This window comes from Papio anubis, chromosome 4 (genome assembly GCF_008728515.1).
Source record: "Papio anubis isolate 15944 chromosome 4, Panubis1.0, whole genome shotgun sequence".
NCBI classification, from domain to species: domain Eukaryota; kingdom Metazoa; phylum Chordata; class Mammalia; order Primates; family Cercopithecidae; genus Papio; species Papio anubis.
This window is the reverse complement of record NC_044979.1, coordinates 67,365,980-67,392,909: the sequence shown is the minus strand read 5'-3', so window position 1 is coordinate 67,392,909 and position 26,930 is coordinate 67,365,980. Positions and strand designations below refer to the sequence as shown.

Genomic DNA, 26,930 nt, shown 5'->3' with positions numbered 1-26,930 from the left:
GAAAATGCATTTTGGATGCCCAAGAAGATTGAAAAGAAAAGCAGCTATTCATTGCAATGACAGAGAATAATTTGTGTGATACTTCTTAGAGATATAGTCCTATCTTGCCACCTTGAAATGATAATAAATAACAACCACTCTTACAATGAAGCAGTGTCAGAGGATTACAATGGGAAGCCAAAGAATTATTAATAGTCCCAAAGTCATACGTCAAGCAAATGCAGAAGTTCTCTAGAGAAAGATGCTGGTAGAATAAATAATCAAGAACAGGAGACTGTACCTCTGGTAAATAGTGCTCTTTGTGAAGTGGCATAAACAGAACAGGTTTTAGAAGCATTGATCATTTTAATCCGTACACTAATTTTTGATGTATGGTAATAAATATTTTAAGAGTTACATTATTAGGTTCATATAATCACCACATAGTTTGTGAAAAAATATTTGGAAAAATTTGATTCACATAACCACATTCAAAATTATTTTGCTTGTATTAAAGGATTTATAAAATCAATGTATCTGCAAGTTAATGAATATATCTATCCTATAAGTGTATCTTCCTTTCTTTTCTCACTATCCCAAGTTCTCCTGCTCCCCAATACACACACACACACACACACACACACACACACACACACATATCCTATTGCCATGATATCAAAAACAACTGGTATTTCTTTGCAACTTTACCTGGTAAATTTTCTGCTTTCTGCAATCTAGTTACAATAACTCTGTTTGCTGTTTTTGCTACCTAGAAAAAATCCAAAGGAAATTGTGTTTCTTTGATTCATAAAACCACTGCTAAGCTTATAAATTTCTCTTTTTCATTCAAATCACACTGAACATAAATTGGTTAAAGAAGAAGGGAATCACAGTTAAGTTTCATGGAAATAGTCACCTTTTCCTCATTCATTGCAAATAGGAATGTGATCAAATCTGCACTTCCATTTAAGCCTAGGAAGACAAATTTTCCCAGATCTAATAGTTTATAAAGGATTTTTGCTATCTTGCTGGAGAAGAACAAAAGGCATACACTACACTCTGATTTACAGGAATGAGAGAGTATGACATTCTAGGAGAGAACATTACAACCTGAGAGCTCGTCAAGCTGACCACTGCAGAGTTGTTCAAAGGGGAAGGCTGTTTTTTCTCTATTTCTTTTTCAGTGTCTCTTTACAGCTCGCAATTTCTATAGAGAATTCTTAAGGAAAAAGACTTCAGTGTGTATAAAAAATAATTAAAGACTATTTTAGCTTGGGTCCCCCAAGAAACAGATCATGAGGCAAGGATTTAAGTGAACATTTATTTGGGAGGTTCAGGAAACTCCAGTAGCAGAGTAGGAAAGAGATACAGGGGAAGGAAGGCAACCAATGGGGAGTAAGCTGGCAAGCAAATGTGTTGGTTAGTTTCTGCTGCATAACAAACCACTCCATCACTTACTGACTTTAAAAACAAACATGTATAGTCTCTCTCACTTCTGTGAGTCATTCAGGTGGTTCTTCCTACCTGGACTATCTCAGCTGATATCTACATTCAGCTGGACACTCTACCAGGTCTACTTGTCTTCAATGGCCAGGCACATGTCTAATGACTGGTCTAGGTGGCTTTAGTTGGAATAGCTGGTCTCTCAGTCTCCATCACTCATCCTCCAACAGGCTAGCTTGGACTCCTTTAGGCGACAGTCTCAGGTTCCAGAAAACAAGCCCCAACATGCAAGCACTTTTCAAGCCTCTGATTAGGTCATGTTTGCTAGTCTACCAATGCACAAAGCAAGTCCATCTAGATTCAAGGTTGAGGAAATGGACTCTATGTTTTGATGGGGCATCTGCAATATCACATGACAGGCAGGAGAATTTGTGTTTAGTTTATAATTCACCACAACCACCTGCCATACTGGGTTATTGGAATTTAATCTGGCAGGGAAATTACAAATTATGTTTCAGAATTAATCCATCTAATCCTAGGAATGAGGAAACTGAGGTATTTATATATGAGTCTTATTAGTCATTGAAGGACTGTTTCAAGATTGTTAACACATGAGCAATTCTGGCCAACTGCACAGGAGCAGCCAGAGTGGTTCAGGAACAGACCTCAGGCACACTGATGCAGACATTGGCAGTTGGAAGTCTTCTGGAGCAACAAGAAATAAGTCCTGAGGATAATAATGAGGCCTTGTTTGTAAATGATACAATGATTACCATACAAAATAATTCAACCTTCTAAGGCAGATGGCTTCAAATAGTTCGTGTTTAATTCTAACTCTACTTTGTTTGGTTTTTTAAGTCTTAAGACAGTAAAATGCCAGAAAAGTGGCATGCAATACCCTTACCTGTTGTCTTTCTTTTTTTTTTTTTTTTTTTTTTTTTTGAGATGGAGTCTTGCTCTGTCGCCCAGGCTACCTGTTTTCTGGTTGAAAGAATGGCATAGTCACTCTCTGGACCCCATTATGCAGATACTTGCCAATAGAAAATATCTAAGTGAGACTTCAAACTAAAAGTTAGCTTGTTTAATAAACACTATTCAATGTTAATGGATACTGTTTCTCTTCACATCCAGGAAAATGAACTATAAGCTAGCTTAACTTTAGACAGTGGTCACACTGCATCTTTTTACCACACTGATGATTAAGGAACAAGGCAAATATTTTCTAAAATGGAATTATCAGAAAAGAACAGTGACAACATTATTTCAATCACTTGAACCAGATGTTACCAAAGATGCAAGTCTACAGTGTGATATTATAAATGTAAAATTTTTGTGTTTACAAAATACTTCTGTCTAGTATAGTGAAAGGTGGTATAGTGTAGTGGTCAAGGTCATGCTTGGAAGCCTGATGCTTGGGTTGGAATCCCATCTGGCCACTTACCACTTACGTCAACCTGGACAATTTACTTAAGCTCTCAAGGCCTCCATTTTTCCGTCTGTAAAATGGGGATGATAATGTTTCCTCTCCCAAAGAATTGTAGTAAGGATCAATACATATAATACTCTTAGAACAATACTGGGCAATATGGTAAATACTAGCTATTTTTAGTAATGAATTACCATTCCCACACACTGGCTTATGCTCTATTATTAGCTTGAGTTAACAAGAATTATTTGTAACCAGAAGTATGCTGAGAAAAAAGTATACAGACATGCTTTAATTACACCCAGATGTTAGTTAATACCTTGGGGAAATTAGACTCTGAAAAAATTAGAAGCAAGTGGTTCCTGACCTCAGTGGCTTTAAAGTTTTTTCCCAGTGACTCTTGGTAAAAAATAAATGTTCCATTGCACACAAACACCCACTTACAAAACTCATGTCCACACCCACACATACATACAACTAAGAAAGTTTCATGAAGCAATACTCATGATATTTTCTACTCTCTTCTATTTCAGTTTGTTAAAATGTTTGCAGTAATCTATTACTAATTTCACCATCATGACCTACAATTTTGAAAATGCTATATAACCAATTCTTACAATGAGACAATTACCCAAGGGAAAATATCTGCTCTTCTCATTTCCAGCCAATCTTAAGCTCAGTTCTGCCCTGTAGTACTAGCATCAAACTGAGACTCTGGAGTCTCGAGTGTTGATTTTTCTAGTGGGAAACCTCTGTGTGGTCACGGTGTCTTTGCCCAAGTTCTTGTCCTGCGTCCAGGAAGAATGAAGAACACAGACAAGTGAAGGGTGAAGAACAACAGGCCCAAGTTCTTGTCCTGCGTCCAGGAAGAATGAAGAACACAGACAAGTGAAGGGTGAAGAACAACAGTTTTATTTAGTGTTAGAACAGCTCAGAGGAATGGGTAGCTCCTCTCTGTAGGCAGGTTGTCCAGTAGCGTGTTCAGCTCTCTGCCGAGAGGCGGCCCTAGAGGATAACTCCTCTCCGCAGGCAGGTCGCCTCTGCTAGTCCTCCCATCCTCTCCAGCTATCAGCAGAGAAGGCACTCCTCTCTGCACCTGGGCATCCTGTCCCGTCCTTTCTCTGCCCTCTTCATCCTCTGGCCATCCTCTGCCTTGCTCTGGCTGAGCCCAGCGCTTTTATGGGCCTCAGAGGGCAGAAAGTGCTCGGATTGGTCCATGAGCAGCCACGGGTGGGTCCAGAAGAGGCACCAGGAGTCCTCACACTAGTCCACAGGACTGGCAACCTGGCTCCCAGCCTTCAGGCCCTCCCTATCCTGAATCACCTTATTGGGGACCTGCCCCCTTCCAGCCAGGAATCAACCTGTCTCCCGCTGTCATTTCATGGCCCCTGACATTGGCCCCCACTCCCGCTCCAAGATTGGAGCAGGCGCGTGGGGAGTGGAGAGAGGCCAGGCAGTGGCAGCAGACACCCCCAAGCTTGCAAGAAGTAGGGGGCCCTGCCTGGGGTCCCCAAGGGTGCAGGGTGCAGGCCGCAGCTGCACCCAGGAGCTCCTGCACAACCAACTTGGAAGGGGCAGGGCTCCCCAACTTGTCCCAGGCTCCTGCCTAATTCCTGGAGTGGGAGGCCCAGGTCTGCAGCCGCGGGTGGGGCGGCTGCAGCTGCACCAGAGAAGGCAGATCCTGCCTGTTTCCAACTCCCACAAGAGCACAGGGAGGCTCGATCCTCAGCTGCAGTCCCTCCTGGGTGGTGCTACTGCTTACTCCCTAGAGCAGGAGGCCTGGGTCTGCAGCTGCAGTTTGGGTGGCTGCAGAAGCATGGGGAGCTCCCATCCCAATTCAGAAGGGGCAGGGCTCTCACCGGCTCCATGGAGTGTGCAGCCCCGTCCAAGATTCCCTGCTGCAGCCCATGGGCATGATGGCAGCAGCCACTGCCATCAAAACTCTGGCTTGGTGTGAAGGGAAACAGAGACTCTTCCAGACCTTCTTGCATATTTCCAACTTCATTAGACTACCCTGATCTCTAATCCTGGTGTCAACTATTCACCATTCTCAGCCCTTCTCTAACCATGCAGAACATGGGAAAGTAAAGGCCTCTGTATGACCTAAAGTTCTTCTGCCTATTATGGACACGGGAGACATGAGGTTATAGCAAGAAGGAGTCATTAAACCTCTGGGAGCTAAGAGGAACCGAGCCCCAGAACAGAAATAACAACCCCTGCCCTTTTATCCAATTTGTGGCCAGAGCAACACACAGCACAGCATCTGATTTAATCCTTGACAATTAAACATATACCAAGGTTTTAGGCATTGACATTTTGTACAGACATCAGATGCCAGACCAGATTAAGTATATTCGTATATAAATAGTACTTATACCATGAAATCACTTGAAATATGGTGAACCTGCCTGTTCCTCTTTTTCTACTCATGCCAAATGTATGTCTCTAAGTTCTACCTTTAGTCATGATTCCCATTTCTTATATTCCTTAAGGTAGCTCTACTCTTTGATTTTCATAATTGTTGGGTTGAATTAGAGACAGAGGACTTTCACCTCAAAAAACAATACTAAATAAGAGTTTTGGAGATGGATGGTGGTGAAGTTTGTACAACAACCTGTATGTACTTAGTGCCATTCATCCGTACACTTAAAAACAATTAAAATGGTAAATTTTGCTATGTGTATTTTGCCACAATTTAAAAACAAATTTTAAAAAGGTATTAAATAGAAGTTCTTTTGAATTCATATCTTTCTCATTCTTCATCTAAACTTTTGGTTCATAAGCAGGTATCATATTTTATAGTTTGTTAGTCAAGTAAAATTTAGTTATTTAGATCTTTGAATCTGTTATTCATCACCACTTCCTGATTTTTGTGGTCATAGGGAATAACCAGAGAAAACAGAAATACCCTCTCAATCTCTGACTCAATGAAAGTTTCCATATGCCCCATCACCTTACCACTGGTAAAGTTCTCCATAATGAACATGTATCCATAAACAGACTGATATTTTTACTAATTCCAGAATTGATATATTATATTTTGTGGCATAAACCTACCAATCTACTCAAATTGTGCAGTTAAAAGTAATTTTAAAATATCTTTTAGGGGAACAGCAGATACTGGGGCCTACTAGAAGGTGTAGGGTAGAAGGAAGCAGAGGATCAGAAAAAAATATACCTGTTGGGTTCTATGCTTAGTATTAATACCTGGGTGGTAAAATAATCTGTACATCAAACCCCCAAGACACAAGTTTACCTATATAACAAACCTGAACATGTATCCCAAACCTAAAATAAAAGTTAAAAGAAACAATATATCCCTTTAAACAATTAGATAAATACAGTATTCCAGAAAATATGAAAATGAAAGATTTGCTCATCAATTTCTGCTTGGATATTCTGAAAAAAACTAAAGAAAACAAGGACATTTGATTTGGGTGCCTCTGTTAAATGAGGCATAGTTTGTAAGCAGGGCCTTGAAGAAATCCAGGAGAGCAGTTCATTTAAAATGTGTCTCACATTGACCTTGTGAGCCATCCCTTCAGCATCTTTAATAAAAGAACACTGTAAATAAGTATGCTCCCTTACCCTTGAGGTTTGATGGCCTTAGAAGCCACTCAAGCTTCACCTTTGAGGCTAATGTGTCATCAGAATCCATTTCCAGTCTTGTGTGGATAGTTTTGTTGCAGCTTCCAATTACCATAGTATATATGCTTCTCTCTCATGTTCATCTTATTCCCCAAAGCACTCTACTTACTAAGCACAAAGTTACTTCATGTAAGATTTACTTTAAATTTTTTTTAACTTTAGGCTTTTTTCCCAGGGCTTGAATAATGCATTTAGCATATCAGTCTTAATTCCAGACTTGAAATCTACCTCATCCAAACATAATCGCATGATAGCCACCCTTGTATTCTATCTCAGCCCTCTTGATTTCCCAAATAATTGATTATATAGGAAACACAGTATTACTTAAGGGATGGGGAAGCACACTTAAAATTTAGGCTAGCTATGTGAATACCTGTTTTTGTAATGAACTAACCTGGTTAAGCTAAAGGCATTAAAGAGGGCATATTTTGGCACTGTCCTAGTACCAAAATGAACTTCTAGACACAAATGACAAAAAAAAAAAAAAGTTTCTATTCAAGAATTCTGTAGCTCTGGTCTATAGTATACGATGACTGTATTACAAGTAGTTAAAGAGAGACAGTCAAATACACCTAGAATTTCAAGGACAAAGCAATGCAAACATCCCTGGCTACATCATATTTTATGTAACTACCAATGATCAAATTACAATCAACACTAAGAAGCTAAAATTTTGCCAAAAGAGATTTTAGAATTAACATAATAATCAAAAGATGAAGAAGATTTATAGGTGCACACCTTGAAGTGTAAACCTTTTTATAAATAAGGGAATCTCAACTTTGGAGCCCTGGATTCTTTCTTTTCATCTAGCTTTAGTTGGTTTCCCTTAGTTAAGGAAGTATAGCTTATCCAAAATGTTAGTGGCATTTTATTTGCTTTAAGTAAAGAATTATGAAATAGCCAACAAGGGTAAAGGATATCAGATGCATTTCATCTCTTGGCCAATTCATATTCCTTTAATTTTTGGATATTCCTCCTGAAACCTTTTAGGCCCACATCCAGGAATCCTTTCCAAATGACTCCTACATATCAAATTCTTATTATTACTATAGTCTACTCTGCTTAATCTAGTGACTTCCAAGAATGATTGCTTTTTCAACTTCCAATTCTGACACTGATTATCACTAACACCTCCTCCTGCTCAATTTAAGAGGAAGAAATGGAACAGGATTAGAAAAGAAAGAAGAGGAAGGGAAAGGTAAAAACATGAGAGGAAACTAATGGAAGGAAAAAATAAGTAAAGTCATTCTTAAAATGAGGCAAAATACCTGATTCCATTCTTCCCCCCTCCCCCCACAATTTACTAAATTCAGTAGCCATGTACTGAAAAATTCTGTAATAATAATTGCCAACATCTACTGGGAACCTTACAAATATTATCTCATTTAGTACAACTCTGTGAGATATTAATATTCCATTTTACAGTCAAAGAAACTGAGGCACAGAGAAGCTAAGTAACTTACCCCAGTCACACAGCTAGTAAGTAGCAGATCCAGAATTCAACCCAACTAATGTAGTTCTGGAGCCTATATTTTTACCTACTGTTATGTTGGTTTTCTACGTAAGAGGACATACTAATCACACCACTGTAGGTTCCATTACAATACCATGCACTCATGGGAAAGGGAGCACCTAGGGACTCATTCCTTAAATAAGCACTTATGATGAACAGTCTCAATGCCATGCCCTACTTGTCACCACTGGAAAGGACCACAAACATGAATAAATCATGGTCCAAGCCTTAGATAAATTCACAGTCTGGTGGAGAACATGTTATTACAACACAGTTGAAACAGTCCTTGTAAAGCTGTGTCTAAAGTGCCATTGAGGATATGGTGGGAGAGGGTGCTGACTAGCTTCTTGCAGAATGTCAGGAAGATGTCACATACAAGGTGATAAATGATCAAAGTGTTTTAAAGAACAAGTAGGAGTCTTCAGAAAATAGGAAAGGCAAAAGGATTAAGTAGGCATCCATGTTTTCGATGTTAATAATGAAGATTTATTTGTTAATAATTTTTTGTTTTTATAGTTATACACAAGGCTTTATGCTGGGTACATGGAAGATTTAAAAATAAATAAAGTATAATCTCTTCTTTCTATAAATTTATAATCTATGAGGGATATAGCACACCAATGAATATTACAAGGCTCTATGTTTTTGTTAAAGTGATTTAAAAATTCTAGGGGAAAATAATTCTAGGGAAAAAAAACATTTTAGATGGTTTAAGAGTTTCTTAGCGTGAATCCAAAGAATTCTGGGATACTGATGCCTATTCTGCTTCTACAGATCTGAGTTCAAGAATGCGGTTGGATCAGCTGAATGAGTCTCAAGAGTCTCAGAGTAATGAATGAATGTACTGCCACAATTGTATTGTTTCATCAAATAATGCTGAGGTTGAAGAGGTATACCTGGACCAAGTGAAGAAGTACCAAGCACATATCCAGACTAGCCAATGTATAAGACTTCTCTAGCCTTATACATAAGTATTGGGTATGGAAGGGGACAAGTTACGCTTGCAAAAGGACTTGTAATCTGCACTCACAATTGTGTAACCCCTGGCTAGATAAAGCCACAGGAAGTTTGAATCTTTGTCTCAGATGATGCTGCTGATCTTGCTATCATTTATCAAAACAGTGTTTGCTACTGCATTATTACTAAAAGTAAAATGCATTTTATGTACTCAAAGGGTATTTATGTCTTGTCTTTCTGTCGATCCAACCCTGCTAATGACTTTTTTTTAGTATGACAGTTGGACAAGGAGTTTAACAAATTACATAGGAGTCAGAAACAGAGGCTACTATAGATTAAATAATCACAGAGTTCTTGAAGGAAGTAGCATTGGAGTTATGATTGATTGAATCTATCATCAATCAAGATTTCAGTCTGACTCATCCCCTTTCTGATTGGTACATTCACTTATTAGATAAGTTAATATATTCAAATATAATAGAGGTCAGTCTTGCTGGCCTAGAAGACTTCCTGCCTTTCACAAGGACTAATTTTACAATTTATCTATAAAGAGAAAATTCTTAATTTCTTCATTCCCATGTTCTTAGAGATATCATACCAGACTGACCAAGTATGTCAATAATAACAATAAACATCTATTGCATAGTTCTCTTCCATTTACATGGTATATTTTCATAATATAATCTCATTTGATTCCTCCGGTAATCACGTGAGGTATTAGTGAAGTTTAGTGACTTGCCCCAAGCCACATAGCTAGTAAATAGGGGAGTCAGTTTTTCTGTTTTCCCACCATGAAGCCTGTATTCATCTGTTCTCACATTGCTATAAAGAAATACCTGAAACTGGGTCATTTATAAAGAAAAGAGGTTTAATTGGCTCATAGTTCTGTAGGCTGTACGGGATGCATACATCGAAGGACCCTCGAGGAGGGTCCACATTTAGGAATAAATAGATGGGGGAAATACGACTAAAAACCCACAGGAAAAGCAGAGGAGATCAGGACAGCACACGCTGGTGATGTTAAGGAGTTATACGGAGAGTGCGGTCACTGTTTTAAGCACCTCAGAGAGGTTGGAAAATTAAGAGTTTGAGAATAGCCAGCAAAATTCACAATTGAAAAATGACTGAGCATTTTCAGTAGCTTGATGAGAGAGAATATCAGATTAGAAAGGAGAAGTCTTTCAAGTAAATTAGGAGAAGAAAAGCAGAAAAGAGAGGACTGACCATGAGCCTTTTTGTTTTTTTCTTTTTCCTTTCTTGGATATTGAAGATCTGATTGTGGCAGTAGGGGGTTTCAGGAGAAAGGACCAGTGAACCCAGAGTTTGAAAATGCTTAAAAGAGAGTAAAATTAGTAGAAACAGGATTCTGAAAGGGGATCTGAGGAGGAAAGTGATCCTGAGGAGAAAAATCTGATTTGGAGAAGAACACAGTTGACAGCACGATGTCTTCCAGCCTCTCTGTAAAGTCACAAAAGGGGTCTATTGAGAAGGCTGATAGTGTTAGCTTGTAAACCAATAGTCCACAGCACAGGCCTAGCAGATAGTCAGCACTTAACAAATATTGTTGAATGAATATGATTCTGCTACTCAAACATTCATGTGTAAATATGTACGTAGATTTTGTTACTGGTAGTTTTTAAAAACTAGTTCAGAAAAGAAAGAGCATTCTGCAGCCGTTAGCCCTAAAGAGAGGCAAAAATAATAAGCTCTGCTTGCCTTGAACATCAGAGGAGTGCAATTACATGATATATCAGAGTTAATCCGGCCACACCCATACACTCAGAAAACCATTCCATCAACAGAATCATTTGCCATTATGTAAAGCACAGTAATACAAATACAGAGCATTTTCATTTCCATAAAGGAAATTCCATGACACTCTTTCTACATGACCTTCCTTCCTCTATTGCCTCTCTTGTCTTATAAAATGACTTTGTGCCTTCCAGCACTAACATTCTGAGGATAGCATGCTTCTTTTCATTTCCAGTGACAAATCAAACAAGGTAGATCAATATATGAGAAAGGCAGAGTAAAGATTTTCACACATGCAAAACCAAAAATTGAGAGCTGCCAATGATTGATGATTATAACCTAGTGCACCCTTTGGCAGAAAACCTAATAAGTTTTGTTCAATGTGATAGCAAAAGAGTTGTTACATATAATACAAATAAAATGTAAAGTTTTGTTGTATAATAATATGCAACTTCTTTGTTAATATATTAAATAACTCCCATAATTTCAGTATGGTAATTACCATGTACAATATTTCAAGACAACTATCCCATGTGAGGAAATTTAAAAAATCAGTAGAGGTTTCTATTGTAACAGAGTCACAGGTATATACTAATACAATGTAGTACTCCATGGCTCTGTGGTTTAGAGCCTACATTTATAGTTGGAAGAAATTCTCATTTTCAGTTTGAGCTCAATAAATATCCCCCTCCCCCCACATCTGAATACACAGACTCCAGATTAAGAACTCTTGGTTGCACCTTTTAGAAAAACTACAATGATAATTACTGTTCACCAACTGTGATTACTGACTAAATGAACGCAAACTTTCACTTTCTAGAACTATCAAGACCACTGAGAATTCAGAGCGCGCAGAAATACAACTGTGGCTGCAGCTGACAAGGGGAAGATTAAAGTCCACGAATGTGAAGAATCTCTGATACACTCTGAGAAGTAACATCCAATAAATTCACCACCAAACTGGCTCCCAGAAGGGCCCTGGAGAAGAATGGGTATAGGGGAGTTCCTTCAGTTATCCCAGCACAACATGGTTTTCTCTCTGTGTCCTGAAAACCCATAAGTACAAATAGCAATCTCAGGTCTCTAAGATCATATTGCTAAGCATGCTTTCTCTCTGCACAATTTTCATTAAAACTTCTCTAGAAGGCTCCAGATTCTATTAAAAAAAAAAAAATTTTTGTTTTACCAAAATCCTAAGTTGACCATTGTTTACTAAAATACTACTAAACATATGATAACAATAGGAATTTTATAGTAAGTATATATGTAAAGCACACGTGGAGTATTTAAAAAGCAAAACCACAGAAGTGCAGATTAGTCTTTATTTAGTTAGTTGGTACTGAGTTGCTTTTACTATAAAGGGTGGGAGAAATAATCCTTAACACAGATAAAGTGTACATTTTGTCATGCGCATCCGTGTGAAGAGAGTCCACCAAACAGGCTTTGTGTGAGCAACAAGGCTGTTTATTTCACCTGGGTGCGGGCGGGCTGAGTCCGAAAAAGGAGTGAGCAAAGGGTGGTGGGATTATCATTAGTTCTTATAGGTTTGGGATAGGCGTACAAAGTACATTCTCAAGGGTGGGGAGAATATTACAAAGTACCTTCTAAAGGGTCGGGGGGCAGGGCAGAATATATCGTATCAGTTAGGGTGCGGCAGGAACAAATCACAGTGGTAGAATGTCATCAGTTAAGGCTATTTTCACTTCTTTTGTGGATCTTCAGTTGCTTCAGGCTATCTGGATGTATATGTGCAGGTTACAGGGGATATGATGGCTTAGCTTGGGCTCAGAGGCCTGACGTATTTGATGATATATGACAGAAAATAACTTTAGAGGATGCAATGGTCAGTAATAGGAGAGCATCTTTATGGCATTACTCAAGCCGGAACTTGTTATTTTCTCACCTATAACCAGGCATATTCACTTCTTAAAGCCACTGTAACAAATTACCACAAAATTGGTGGCTTAAAACAACAAAAATGTATTATCTTACAGTGTTAGAGGCCAGAAGTCCAAAATCAAGATGTCTGCAGCATTGGTTCCCTCTGGAAGCTTGGAGGAGCAATCTCTCCCATGTCTCACTCCTACCTTCCAGTGTCTGCCAGCAACCCTTGACATTCTTTGCCTTGGGGCTACAAAAATCTAACCTCTGACTCTATCTTCATATGGCCTTTTCTCTATGTCTCTGTATCTCAAATTTCCCTCTCCTTTCTCTTATAAGGACACCAGTTATTGGGTTTAGGGCCACTTTAAATACAGAATTATCTCATCTCAAGATCCTTAACTAGTAACATCTGCAAAGACCCTGTTTCCAAATCAGGTCACATTCACAGGTACCAAGGGTTAGTGCTTAGACATTTCTTTTTGAGGGACACAATTTAACCTACTATACCAAAGATTCCTAAAATCCCACATATTCTAGCTACAGAAACTTTACTAAAAAGATGATCCAACATAAAGCACAAAGCACTTATTTTTTCTTACAGCCAGTGTAAAAGGAAAATAAATCTTGGGACCCCAAACTCATTAACCCAAAAGGAAAAGTCAAGCTAGGAACTGGGTCACGCAAATCTGCCTACCCTTTTTGGTTCCCAATTAAGATGGCTACAAGATGAAAAACTACACACCTCCCTCATATTTTCCCCACAAGGAAATTCCTGATGAGCTCCAAGATGTTTACCCTAAAGCATTTCTGTTAAAATTCACCAAGGCAACGTAAACTGATAGCTTATCTTTACAGACGCATTTACCCCTCTGCTCACCTGGCACAAATGGATATTTGATTGTTTCCCAGCTCCATTTCTGTTTGTTATCTTATGTAAAAATGCAGATTCCCTGAACCCTGTCCTATCTATGTTACCTTATGTAAAAATGCAGATTCACTGAGCCAGACAAAGCCAAGAATGACTATTTTCCCCTACCCATCTCCTACGTGAAAAAATGTGTACTTCTTGGCTAGGCACATGGCTCATGCCTGTAATCTCAGCACTTTAGGAGACCAAGGTGGGCAGATCACATGAGCCAAGGAGTTTGAGACCAGCCTGGCCAACATGGCAAAACCCTGTCTCTACTGAAAATACAAAAATTAGCCGGGCATGGTGGTGCACGTCTGTCATCCCAGCTACTTAGCAGGCTAAAGCATGAGAATCGCTTGAACCCAGATGGTGGAGGTTTCAGTAAGCCAAGATCACACCACTGCACTCTAGGCTGGGCGACAGAGTAAGACTCTGTCTCAAAGAAAAGAAAAAAGAAAATTGTGTACTTCTCAATATCCCTCCCTTACCTCTTTAAATTTGGAGCCCGCAAAATCATCTTCAGAGAAAGGCATAGACCTGTCTCCCGGGCGTGTCCTTAACTTTGGCAAATAAATCTCCTAAAATGATTAAGACTTGCCTCGTTATTTTTCTCAATTGACAACACTATTAGTAGATAATGCTATTTTTTAAAACTGCACATAATTACTGACATTTGCAGATCTGTACAAAAATCATAGGGAATATATGTAGCTACAGAATAAAAATGGAGTTGGTATAATCTGTAGCTAAGACAGAAAGTTAAAATATTTTAGGGGTGTAACTCTGAGAAATTATAAACACAAACCAGGAATTCCTAGCAATTACCTCTGAAATTAGATGTGTCTAGACCAGCACGGAAGGGTGTGGGCCACTATAGGGTATAAAAACAAAATAAACACAGATGTCCCCTTAGTCACAACTGCCTAAAGGTGTTCCCAATTCTCTAGTGAAATAGGCTAACCCACACTGGAGATATTACTGAAGGGTTTAAAATATGTTGCCTATATTTATGCTTGAATTAACTCTTTGTGTTTTAAATAATTTATAGTTCATCTACTGGCATGTAGCCACTTCGTCTAAATTAATGTTTTTATGTTTACAATTAACCTAAAATAATTGGAGAAAAGATTTAATGTAACACAAAGGAAAAAATGGTATCTGAACTAGGAATAGCCACTAATACTTGCAGTCACATTCTTCAGAAAGGGCAGACCACATGATGCCCAAATAGAGATACTCATTTTTTGATCCAACACTTTTCACATATCTTAAGATTTTTAAATCTAGGGGTCAATGTATGATGATGTGGCCTTTATCCACATATCCAACTTCATAAATATTTCCATGTTTTCAAAATAGAAAGCATATTGTCATCTAAAAATCAAAAGTATGCATGCAAAGGTGTAAATATTTTATCAACCTATCTGTTCATTGTATTTAGTGATATTATGCAGTTCTTTATAGATGTATAGTCCTTCTTAGACTTACTATTATACATAGAAGAATACTATGTCTTTCTAGGAAGGATTCCGTTTTATTCTTCTTAGGTAGCTCTCATAATGCCTAGCACAGTTCTTGGTTAATCCGCAATCAATGGTAGTCCCATATTTCCTAATACTACCTATAAATAGTTGTTCCTTCTTGTGGAAAGTACCACTTGCACATGTGAGGCTGCTGAAGGAATTTATGTAAGATAAACCTGACTCAGTATTTTTCGCATTGAAGCAACTATGAAACCTCAGTGAGGGGAGCAACTAATTGTAATGTGCCCCAGTTTCCCCATTTGTAAAATAGAATTTATAATCATACCTGCTTCACAAGGCTGTTGCTTAAATAAGTTAATATTTATAAAGTGTTCAGAAGAGTGTCTGGCATATAGGAAGCTCTATATAAGCACTTTTATTAGTAGTAGTGCTGGTATTATAATTATTCACTACCCTTATAGAAATAGGTTTGTCTGAAGGAGTAAATACAATAATACATATTCTATTCAGCATTGTTGGGGAACAAAATCTTCCAAATTATTTTATTTATTTTTTTAGACAGAGTCTCACCCTGTTGCCCAGGCTGGAGTGCAGTGGCACGATCTCTGCTCACAGCAACATCTGCCTCCCGGGTTCAAGCAATTCTCCTGCCTCAGTCTCCCTAGCAGCTGGGACTATAGGCACCCACCACCATGCTGGGCTAATTTTTGTATTTTTACTAGGGACGGGGTTCCATGTTGGCCAGGCTGATCTTGAACTCCTGACCTCAAGTAATCAGCCCACTCAGCCTCCAAAAGTGCTGGGATTACATGTGTGAGGCACCATGTCCAGCCTAAATTGTCCAAATCATTGACATTACTACCTTTAAATAGTCAATCCTTCGGTCTATCAGTATTTATTAAATATCTATTATTGTATGCCAGGCATGTTCTACAATAATAAAGAAGAGACAGTCCCTACTGTCAAGAAGCTTATACTCCAGTGAAAAATGAAACAAAACAAAACATGAACACATTGATAAAAAATAAGATACTTCTATAATATGAAAAAAAATAAAATTGTGTAATGTGACATATGAGGCCTGCTTGAAAAGTGGTGGATGAAAGAGCTAATTTGAACTAAGAAGACCCGTAAAGACCACTAGGAGGGAAGTTTAGCTGAGACCAGAATAATGAGGTAGCCACTAGTAGATCTGAGCAAAGAGCTTTCCAAGCAGAAGCAATAGCAACTGCAACAGGCAAACATCCTGTGATAGAATGTTCAAGGTTGGTGCATTAAGTCACCGTGGCACACTGTTGGATATGGCCCAGTGGAAAGGAATGAACTGACAACTGAAAAAGGAGGAGTGAATTATTATTGTTGTTGTTGTTGTTGTTGTTTAGACAGAGTCTCCCTCTGTCACCCAGGCTGGAGCACAGTGGCATAATCTCCACTCGCTGCAGCCTCCGCCTCCCAGGTTCAAGCAATTCTACTTCCTCAGCCTCCCAAGTAGCTGGTTTCACAGGCGTATGCCACCACGCCCGGCTAATTTTTGTATTTTTAGTGGAGACGAGGTTTCACCATGTTGGCCAGGTTGCTCTAGAAATCTTAACCTCAAGTGACCCGCCCACCTCTGCGTCTCAAAGTGCTAGGATCACAAGCATGAGGCACTGCATCTGGTCTGGAGGAGTGAATTCTTTATGATGGTATGGGGTGGGAATCCAAAGCACATCAGGAGGGAATTGCCCTAGAGCAACGAGAGTTGGAAGAGTATGTGGGCATGAATATAGTGAGCTAGTAGAACTAGAGGTGGGAAAATGAGATTATGGTGGGATCATAACCTGTGAGTGAGTGAGTGAGGAAAGGAACGAGAAGACGTTTAAGAAATCATTCTAGAGAGTTAGAAATGGAATATGCTCCACAGGTATAGTAGGATGCCACTAAGTGTAATATGCCCTGACATTTGTGGTCACGGTTGTGAAATAACTAAAGCTAGCAATAATTATTTTATTTTCTCCAGTAACATTTAGCTGCTTGGGTGAAGATGCAAAGTAGGCAGTCACTTCAATATAACTGTGTTGAAATTTTGCCAGGCGAGGAAGTGGCAAAGAGATGGCCAAGGTGATCAAGAAGCATCTGTAAGAAAATCGTCATAACAGTATGTGAAATCATAGCTGGTAAGAAAGAAGTGAAAGATAGAGAATGTGATGAATATGATGAATATAAAAAATAAATAACAAAGTCAGGGGATTAGAAGACTTTGGTAACTTGCAAGAGTGGGATAAGCAGGGTAAGTGAGCTGGATGGATAAGAGAGAATGATCAGAAAATGAGACATTTTAAATGAAAATGGGGCAGCTATTAGTAAGGAAACGGTGGATGCTGTGACCATATGAATAGCATCTAAGTGAGAAGGAAGGTGGATAAAAAAGATCCATATCAAAAACTGACATTGGATTTTTTATTACTTTACAATCATTTGAGATGGAAATGCTATTAAGATTATTTTTACACCATTTCTTTTTTTTCCTTTCCTTTTTTTTTTTTTTTTTTAGATGGAGTCTTGCTGTCTCCCAGGCTGCACTGCAGTGGTGCGATCTTGGCTCACTGCAAGATCCGCCTCCCGGGTTCACACCATTCTCCTGCCTCAGCCTCCTGAGTAGCTGGGACTACAGCTGCCCACCACCATGTCCGGCTAATTTTTTGTACTTTTAATAGAGATGGGGTTTCACCATGTTAGCCAGGATAGTCTTGATCTCCTGACATCATGATCCGCCCACCTCGGCCTCCCAAAGTGCTGGGATTACAGGCGTGAGCCACCGCGCTCGGCCTTACACCATTTTTTGTATTATTGATGTAGACTAAACAATTCTGTTTTTTCCTGGTCATAAAAGATGATCAATATAAAAATTAATTCTGGTATGATATATATGGTAATTTCCTAAGTATTTCCTGATTGTTTTGCTTGTACGGTAAGTTATCCTAGACAATTGTGTTTGGAGTCCTTAAGTCTGCTTTTTAGAATTTTCCTGTCTTTTTCCTCTGTTCTGTTCAGGCACAGGAGGCTGAAAACTAGACTTCTAGTTTCTAGAATTAACTAAAGCATTTCTTAGTGAGAGCCTTGAGGGCATACCTAAATTGAAGTCCATGAACTTAACTGAATCTGTTTGGATTTCTCATGTCCTTTCCTTGTCTTCCTTCCCTCCAGACAAGTGAAGCTTTACTCTTTGAGGAGGAAAATGGGGCACCAAGGCTGACAGAAGTCAACCACTGACAATAATAATCCTTTATTTCTAGCCAATGGATTTTGACAAGATTTGACAAATTTCTGTATTTAAATTTCTAGTGTTCAATTAAGATACTTCTCTTGCCTATGAACAATCTTCTTGTGGGATAGTCATAAAGTTATGAATGGCCCAGAATTTAATTTCAATGTTAAAGTAGTTCTGATTTGGAGTTTTAATTAATTCGCATTTGAATAACATAAAAGTTTGTAACCTACCTCCCCCTGCGTCTAAAGATTCTTTCCTGTGTGGCCTTTCTCATGTGTAAAATCTATGATATAATCACTCTACACAAAATGCAAGAAAGCACAAATTAAGACTATTCCCAAATAGCCAATAGCCCAACCAAAGCAGATATCTAAAGAGGACTGGTAGAATAAGCCATTTGTTTTGTTTTTCTTCACTTCCTTTTTTTACTGCTAAAAATGTTTTTTTACTTACACCAATTGATAGTACATGTCCACATCCTCTTTCCTGTAGTCATTACACACGCAAAATGACATGACAGCTCTGAGGCATCAAAACTCTTTCAGCGGCTGCTGTACAGTTCTGTAATGTGAAGAGGGAAGTCTCCACTTCCTTCTATATAATGAATGCTGCACATTCTTCCACAGACTGTTTATAACAGCTGACTCCTGGGACCTAGTAAGCAATATCTCACTACAGAGATCCTTTCCAAAAAAAAAAGGGCTTAGGAACTCTATTATATTTTCACAGAATGCTGTTACAGACATAGGAGATATAGAGTTGGGAAAGAAGTAATTAAATGAAAATGTTATAGATTAAAAAGGAGTCTGAAGAAAAAAAGCAGAACCCTGGGAATAGCAAGAGATAAAGTAGCTGGAGGCATCTGGCCTTTTCTGAATAAATTTAAGCACAAACTGGCAATCAGTAGAGGCAGTTACTTGAGCATTCCCTAGCTAGGGAAGCACTGATTTAACCTTGCCAATACATTTTTGACATGAATGGTTTCAAAGATCTTATATTTCTGCATACTTCTTTTACAGGTTTCTACCAGTCCATCATTTTCCCTTCAAACCATTCATTCACTCATTCAACATATTTATTGAGACCCTACTATGTGCTGGTCACCATTGTAAGTGGTACATATACAGTAGGGTGAAAATTACGCCAAAATATCTTTGTCCTCATGGCTCTTGAGTTCCAGAGGAAAGAAAAATACTAAATGTAATAAACAAATAAAGGACAGTATGTCAGAAAGTAATGAGTGCCATGGAAATAATGGAGAGCAGAGTAAAGGGGAGCAAGGGAAGGAGGTGGGCATGGATGCGTGCGGTTTGACATAGGACTGCCTTGACCGCTCTATTGTGAATGATATTTAAGTTACAGTGTTAAGTGAACAGAAGGAAGGTGTACCAGAATGTGACTAGTAGGCTTCCACTTCTATGTTTGTTGTTGTTGTTGTTTTTGAGACAGGGTCTTGCTCTGTCACCCAGGCTTGAGTGCAGTGGCACGAATACAGCTCACTGCAGCCTCAACCTCCCAGCTTCAAGCGATCCTCCCACCTCGTCCTCCTGAGTAACTGGGACTACAGGCATGTGCCATCACACCTGGCTAGTTTTTGTGCTTTTTGTGCTAGTTTTGTGCCCAGGCTGGTCTCGATCTCCTGGGCTAAAGCGATTTGCTCACCTTGGCCTCCCAGATGGCTGGGATTACAGACATGAGCCACCATGCCTGGCCACCATTTGTAATTTTTAAGAACAAATATATATGCTTTTATATGCATAGTCTATCTATGAAAGGAGCCCAATAAATCATCAACATGGTTGCCTCCAGACAGGAGAGCTCAATGTCTGCAGAAAACAGCTTTTCAACATATCCCTTTTATATCTTGAATTTTGCATCAATTCTTTACGTATTTTAATTATTTAAACTAAAGTGTTATGTAATGTAAAACAATCTATAGTAACTAAATCAATTGTGTAGCAAACATTCTGTGAGCATAAATCATCTGTATTTGGTACTACAGAATCATCTATAGTTAATACTATCAGCATAAAAATAATGTATATAATTATCTTTAAAGAAACCCCAAGAAAGAAAATAACTTTTAGCAAGTAATTGATCTCTACAGTTAGAAAATGAAGAAAAAAATAACCTCATATTTTCAGTATTCTTGTCCTTTGCTTTTCCTCCTATGATTGCTTTGATACCATTTTCCCTGCTAATTCTATTTGAAAGTGAACAGGACTACATTCACTCTAATTATTTTAAATTTATTTTTGTCTCCTCTTTAGCACGTGAAAAATCTAAGTAACCTTCCTTTACTGGCACTAGGCACAAATTTCCTGGACTGGAATTGCCGTTGCCAATAATACTTCCAGTACTAACAGTAACTACCACTCAACTGTTGATTCATAGCTCTGCTAGCAGCTAGATATATCATAGTGTGTACCAGCAGGCTGGGGTGAAAGGAGATGACATATCTTCAGTTTTTGAATTACAGAAAGAACATCTCTGTTAATGCCAGCTGCATTTATCAAAAAATTAACTCAAATATTTCTCCATCTCTTCAAACTATTTTGCACATCTTGTTCTTTGGTAACATCGTACTTAAGTGACCTCTTCTGAGGTCAGCAGGTGTGGTCTTGAGCCGCCTCCAGATTCCTATTGGTGATAGTCAGTCCATAGCCCTACCAGTGCCTTAGAAGCCTCCAAAATTAACACAGACCTTGTAACCCAGGGAGTCAGAGACCCAGATTAAGAGAAAAGGGTTTCCTTGCCTATTTTCAATTCCCAGAAGTAGCAGCAGCTGTCTGTCACTTCTAGGCTTTGTCAGTGATGTTTTAAAATATTATTATTCACTTAATCCACATACTCAACTCTTCCTCTTCAACCTTCTCTTGAACCTAAAGTCAAGTTCTTTAGGTCTTATTTTTAAGTTCTTTATTGTCATTCCTGACATTATCCCTAGTTCAGACTCCAATACTGTCTGTGTCTGACGTATTTTACCATCAGTACTTTTTTTGGGTACAAGTGGGTAGTAAAATATTGTTTGGTTTTGCTTCCTGATCTGTGTTGGCAGGAGTCCTAGAAATTGGTTAAAACCAGGTCAGTGACCTGGTTTCTTCACTATACCCTTTGCAGTTTCAGGAAAATGGAGGAGAAGGATTCTATATCTGCCCACTCCTACTAGAATAGGAAAGAAGTAGAAAAAAAGTTTCCTGAGACAGGAAAATGAATTTCTGAATATCCCAGGAATTCGCTGAAAAACTTCAGTCACAGAAATTGATTATTTATCCAAGTCCCAAAACTACTACAAGAAAACTCAGAAAGGTTTTTGTTTTGCTTTGTTTTTTTAACAACAAATGCCTTCCTCATTCTGACCGCACGTTGTGATGAAGTCACCTCAGTAGGCATTACAATCACAGAAATCTGACTGAGCAGGTGCCTTTCTCCTCCTACCCAACCCCGTTTTATACAAATAACAGACATTCAGTTATTGACTAATGTCACTAAAAAGCCCAGAGTATACAGCTTTCTTCAGATACAGCACTCTAACAATTGCAGAAATCTGTCTCTTCTCATCTCTTTGCTCTCTTTTCTCCTGAAGTGGCCTCTTTCTCATGCTGACTTTCTCCTCACAGTGACCCAGGCTTGCTTTCTAGCAGTTCCACAACCCTTTGTAAAGAGTGTGCTGCTTCCCAGGTTGTTCCAGGAAAGATTCCTATTGGCCCAACTCAGGTCATATGCCATCACTGAACCAATCACTGTGGACAAGGCTTTATGCTTTGAATGACCAGGCCTAAGTCAGGTGCCTGATCCTGGAACCCCAGTAGTGCTGTCTGTTCAACTTGAACCACGTGAATCAAGATTGTGCAAGGGCATTTATCAAAGGAAAATGAAGATATAATTAGCAAAGAGAAATGGATGCTGCAGGACCAGGACTAGAGCAAGCAAGTGAGGCACCAAAGGAGCAACATTTAAGAAGCCATTTATTTTCAGGTTCATGCAGACTGGGTTTTGAGAGTGAGCACCTCCACAAATTTGGTTCCCTAGCCTCCTCACTCACTTCACTTAGTCCTGGTCCTGGATGCTAGGTAAGCAAAAGACAAAATATTCCTTACACCAGTACTCAAATATATCTCCCAGAGTGCCTGAAATCTCTGCCATAGAGATTCATTTTGGGGGGTTAGACAGAGACATCTCTAGGAATCTTTCAAAAAAAAAAATTTTCAAAAACAGCTAGAGGGCAAATCTTTAAGTCAATAAGAGATTCACATATACATGCTAATTATAGACCATCAAGTCAATCACCTCCTGGTCCGGCACCTGTTGAAAGCTCCCTCCCACCCCATAAGAAGGTGTGGAACACTGTAAGGAGAGGCCTTGGGGAAGAGGGATAAATGCCCAAGACACAAAATAGTGCAGAGGGGAGCACTAGTTTTCTCCTTTACTGGGGAGAAAGGAGAAAAGGAGAAAAATGACATTGAAAGGGAGATACAAAAATGTTAAAGGTAACATTTATTCAATCACTTAATAACATTTAATGAACACTGGCTCTAGGCCTACTTCATCAGTTTGCCTAAATTCTGCCATTTGCGGCCTTTGACATAGTAGGAGGAGGAGAGAGGAAATAACAGGAAAGACTCAGGGGCACAGTAAATGTGGAAATCCCTAAGTAAGAACCTTTGGTGGTGCACAACATCTGGGAAGGTTTATCTGGAGCTCTGAGTATAAAACTACAGGAAGAAGGATGAATCCTGCCAACAGGAAATCCTTGGGTACTCAGGTTGCTGGCATCTTTGGGAAACTTAATTTTCCCCTATGGCAAGGGTTTACAGAAAGACTAGGAGAGTTATGAATTGTGTGTCCCTCCTAGGCCCAAGGGGAAAATCAATCTTTAAACCACAAGATAAATATGTCAAGTGCCTCTTAAGTTTTGCACTAATAAAGGCATTTTTTTTCCATCCTTCATATCCCAGTAATTTAATCTTCCTTTTCTAGGACTCCAGTTGCCTTCGGCAAAGAAAAGAACTTACATAACTGAAATATATTTGCCTCTCATAAAAATCACATTTCACAATTTTTTATCCACCTAATAATAATAAGTTTATAAAGCAATGATTCCGTTATTACTTGGAGGATGCATTTGAGAATATGGTTGCCCATTATGTCAACTCATAGTGGATCCAAACACCAGCTAGAAACCAGAGTGACCTGGTCCACAGACCCCAGCTTCTGCTTCTAAATGGCATGCATCGATGTAGGTACTCTCTTAACCAGATGTCAGTAAACCTTGGAATTTTATAACTCACTCCTCTGTTTATCCAGCAGTCTTCTGCATATAAAATAGCTTCCACAGGATATGTCTACATGGAGAGAATGTGATGGCCATAATGTCTGGTGCCCTTAGCAACTGTATTTTACAGTAACTATTTGCTTTATATTCCATTAACAACTAACAAGTCACCATTTTGGTTGTTTCAGGCTCAGTGTGCTTATCAAGCTTCTGTGCCCATCAAGGCTTAAAACTAAATGGTAGACAAGGGTCAAGTCTCCAAAATTGTGTTGATCATCTATGAAGACTCTTAGGGACATGCAGCAGAACTTCTTCCATGGGTGCACATCCCTCTCTTGCCTATTAGTCTGCAAACTGGGAAAATCAGATGCTATAAAATCAATGAATATTTTAAGTTCTTCCCCAGCCAAAGAATACTATCGGATGAACTTTTTGCAAAATATAATAATTGGCAGTAGATTTATTAATTAATGAGTGCAATAAATATTAAGTACCAATTACACTCATGCACCACCTAACAATGTTTTGGTCAATGATGCACCGCATAGATAATAACGGTCTCATAAAATTATAATGGAGCTGAAAAATTCCTCTTGCCTAGGGACACTGTAGCTGTTGTAACATCACAGAGCAATACACTACTCACATTTGTGGTGATGCTGGTGTAAAGAAACCTACTACACTGCCAGTCATATAGAAGCATAGCACATACAATTATGTACAGTATATAATACTTGATAATGAAAATAAATGGCTATGTTACTAGCTTATGTACTTATTATATGTACTTTTAAAATTGTTTTTGAGTGTACTCCTTCTACTTGTATTTTTTAAAAAGTTAACTGTAAAACAGCCTCAGGAAGGTCTTTTAGCAGGTATTCCAGAAAAAGGCATTGCTATCACAGAAGACAGCTCCATGCATGTTACTGCCCCTGAGGACACTTCAGTAACAACAGGCATACAGGTGGAAGACAGTGATAGCGCATATCTTGATTCTGTGTAGGTCTATGCTACTATGTATGTCTGTGTCTTCATTTTTAGCAAAAAATTTAAAACTTTTAAAAACAGAATAAAGCTTATAGAATAAGGATATAAAGACAAAAACTATTTTGTACACACTATACAATATGTGTTTTAAGCTGTGTTATTATAAAACAGTCAAAAAGTTTTTTAAAACTTGAAAGTTTAAAAAGTAAAAATGTTACAGTAAGCTAAGAGTAATTTACTATTGAAGAAAAAAAATTTCTTATAATAGCATAGCCTAAATGTAGTGTTTATAAAGTCTTCAGTAGTGTGTAGTAATATCCTAGGCCTTCACACTCACTCACTCACTCACCCAGAGCAACTTCCAGTCCTGCAGGCTCCATTCATGGTAAGTGTTCCATACAGGTATACCATTTTTTATCTTTTATACCACATTTTCACTATACCATTTCTATGCTTAGATACACAAATACTTACCATTGTGTCACAACTGACTACAGTGTTCAGTACAGTAGCACACTGCACAGGTTTGTAGACTAGGAGCAATCGGCTATATACCATCTAGCCTAGGCGTGTAGTAGGTGATACCATCTAGGTTTGTGCCAGTGTACTCTACGATGTTCACACAATGACGAAATTGCTTGATGAGACATTCCTCAGAATATATTTCATAAATTGCTTAATGAGGCATTCCTCAGAATAAATTCCCATTGTTAAGTAATGCATTTTGCTAGGTGTTGTGAAGAATTCCAGACTGAAAAGACTGGGGTGTCATTCCTCAAAGACTGCAGTCCGGAACAAGAGACACACACCTGATAATAACTCTTTTGAAAGACAATAATTACTGTGCTAAAAGTATAAACTACTGTATAGAGAAAGAAAATATTAATTGCAACCAATGGCTCAGAAAAGACTTCTTGAAAGACATGGGGTCTGACCGACCCCACAAGAAGCTATGAGGACAGCTGCAATCCAGACAAAGGGAAAGTTGACTTAACAACCCCCTTCCACGGGAGGAACAGGCCTCCCATGTAACTGGGCCTCTGGAGCTTGGCAAGCGTATACTGTGGAATTTAAGACCTATGGCTGGATGGAGATCATTGGGAAGACTCTGGGATTTAGATTACAGAGTTTGGGAGTGTGGGGATGCTTGCCCCATAGGTTATCAGGATTATTTCAATCTTAAACAACCATAGCTGTGGTGTCTGACCTACTATATAGAAAGACACACGAATCCACTTGTATACATATCATAAGGTATCCCTATCCCTCTTTCATTTGTTTTATTTCTTTAATCTACCTAAATTAAGACCTGAAAACTCAAGATCTTCCAAGTCATGAGCCCCATAAGAACCCATGGCTTCCAGGCAGAGGGGAAAGATACCACCTTTTCTATAAACTAAGATGGCAAAAGAATTGCCTAGAAGCCTAGTCCAGGTGCTGTTTTCTCAGCTACTCAAAGAGATCCTTCTTGCTCCTTTAGGAAAGGGGGATTCCTAGACCTCTTCAAACCTCAATCACCCTGGGATGCACAGATGCCAAGTCTCGGGTGAAATCCTTAAAATCCCCGCTTCCCAGGGGTCAGCGGCACCATCAGCAGCACCGCAGTATAGAAGTTCCGGTCCTTCCAGCTGCTGGGATTCTCAGCTTGAACTCTTCCAGGAAACAAGTTCCTCTCCGCTTCTCTTGCGAAATTTCGCGGACCGTCCCGCCCTTCTCTGGCTTCTTATAGCAGCCAGAGCCACAAGCCCCAGCACTGAGCTGCAGGCGCCGCGAAACTTCTCTCTACCCGCCCGGCCCGCGGCGCGCACCGGCTGCGCAGGACGCTTCCTCCTCGGAAGCGCCTCTCCCACAGGTGGGTCACTTTTCGCCACAAGGCTCCCGTGCCTTATCTGCCTCAGCTCACCTCCAGTCCCTGCTGCTAGGACCCCACTCCCCAGCCCACTAGCACTGAGGAACAGGTGCTTGCAAACTCCCCGCCGCGCCCTGGCATCCCTTTCGGGGAAAGTCACCTGAGGCTGCTCCGCGATTCGTCAAGCTTCTAACTTCCTGGAGTTTAACGCTCACCCCTACCACAGGGTGCAGAGAAGCCCATAGTGGGAAAATTAGGGGATTAGATTCTTCTCTGCATCTTACTTCTGGATTGGCGCACTATTGGGGCGCCCATCAAAAAGCAGGCTGGAAGAATGTGGCTTTAGCAATCTCCAAGGTCTCAGACCCGAAGCTGCTTCTTGACCAGTAGCTAGAAATTTGTCCTGATACCTGCAACCACTTCCATCTTTGATCTTGATTTAAATTTCCTCATGCAATTTAAAGGTTACTTTTCTGGAGGAAGATTGTTCAGAATGTAATTTATTGTGAAGAGTAAATAAAGCCTCAGTTCTGTTTGTTTGTCCAGAGACAGAATTTTATTATTTTTCTTCCC

General features: G+C 39.2%; 1 protein-coding gene and 1 long non-coding RNA gene across 8 annotated transcripts in view; one reads left to right on the top strand and one right to left on the bottom strand.

Annotated features, from left to right (window-relative positions):
• Positions 1–26,930, bottom strand: part of LOC103883093 — a 145,814-nt gene that overhangs the window by 108,501 nt on the left and 10,383 nt on the right. The window lies entirely within an intron of this gene.
• STEAP4 (STEAP4 metalloreductase) overlaps positions 26,236–26,930 on the top strand; it is a 38,078-nt gene continuing 37,383 nt past the window's right edge. For all 3 annotated transcript variants that reach the window (XR_002521103.2, XR_002521104.2, XM_003896358.5), the window contains exon 1: positions 26,236–26,360. The gene's annotated coding sequence lies outside the window, so the exon portion shown is untranslated. The remainder of the gene's footprint in view (positions 26,361–26,930) is intronic.